The sequence below is a fragment of the Ochlerotatus camptorhynchus genome, unplaced genomic scaffold (assembly GCF_037179485.1).
Source record: "Ochlerotatus camptorhynchus isolate MF236.1 unplaced genomic scaffold, CSIRO-AGI_Acam_v1.1 ptg001081l, whole genome shotgun sequence".
NCBI lineage: Eukaryota > Metazoa > Arthropoda > Insecta > Diptera > Culicidae > Ochlerotatus > Ochlerotatus camptorhynchus.
In genome coordinates this window covers 49,665-51,050 of record NW_027041485.1, presented here as the reverse complement: position 1 = coordinate 51,050, position 1,386 = coordinate 49,665, and positions in this window count along the sequence as shown.

Below are 1,386 nucleotides of genomic sequence, written 5' to 3'. Positions count from 1 at the left end.
ATTAGACAAAGAAATTTATGGTACTATCAAGGAAACAGTCACGTTAACTGTTGGTAGGGGAGAGGATTCTGTATCTCAGAAAGCAGAAAAAATGCGTGGAATTAAAGAGTTTGTTGATCGAAACGTCTCAGCACGAAAACGCATTTGCATGATTTGACAACGATCCGGTGTTTCTAAAATCGCTGGCTTCGGATGCTACTACCACGGGATTTATGGAGACCTTTTGGAGGAAATAAGTAATCATCTCAAAATATTCCATAAGAATAAACTTTAAATATGTGTAGGATGCCAGTGGACTGTATGCTCATACTTTTCCTCGGGTGGTGATTTTTCGGATAGGTGCCCGCTCCCCCTGTGGGATTGGGCCACGGATGGACAACGCCGATGGTTGCCTTCTCGGTGGTGGCAGGTCTGGTGACTGGCTGCCTCGGAAGCTTCATGCTTCCTCTCTGGGATGCCTCGCAAGGCTGGCGGAACGATGGATCTCCAAGGTGGCCACGGTTGGCCGGAACATTCAAAACATAAACTCTTATTGGCTCTGAAAAGAGCCGGTTGGTTGTGGTCGTGGCAAATGGAAAGGGAGCAAGTATCGGAGCAGAACACATAGGCACACACACTTCTTTACTTGTTCATGTTGTTGTTATTTCACTTTTTCTTCTACATTGATTTCTCTTCGTTTCTACACACTAACACTAGTACGCCGTGCGGGAATCGGGCCCTGCCGATTGGAACCGAACGACGATGACTGCTGCTGCTATTGTTGCTATTTTGCTGCGCCGCGCCAAGCTGTCGCCGACCGACTGCTACTGCTCGGGTCAGGTCGATCTCGCGGCCGACTGCTGCTGCTGCTGCTGGCGATTCGTTTTCTTCTTCGGGTTGTCTCGTCGGCTCGATGTTTACTCTTTCGTGACTTGCGTAAAACTGGGTGCCGAGCGCACAGCAGCGCGTGTTTTTATATCTGCGTTGGTTCGGCTGCTGCGCTCTGATTGGTGGTCTTCGTGGCTGTCGCAAATTCCTCCTCTTCTTCAAATTTCAGCCCGCTGCCGGTGCACGGACTGAACAATATGAATTTCTCATTGAGTATCTTATTATTATTATATACTTTACTTTTCCTGGTCCGACGTCCCTTTATATTGCACCTGCGTCACAATGTTATGCCAACTAACTCGGTTCGTGGCTGCTTGTTTCCAATTTTTTGACCGTCCCACACTTTCTAGATTTAGCTCCACTTGGTCTAACCACTTTGCTCGCTGTGCTCCTCTGCGTCTTGTACCGGCCGGATGTGAGGCAAACACATGTTTTGCGGGATTGTTGTCTGGCATTCTTACAACGTGTCCCGCCCATCGTACCCGTCCATCTTTCGCGACTAACTGGGTTCGCCATAGA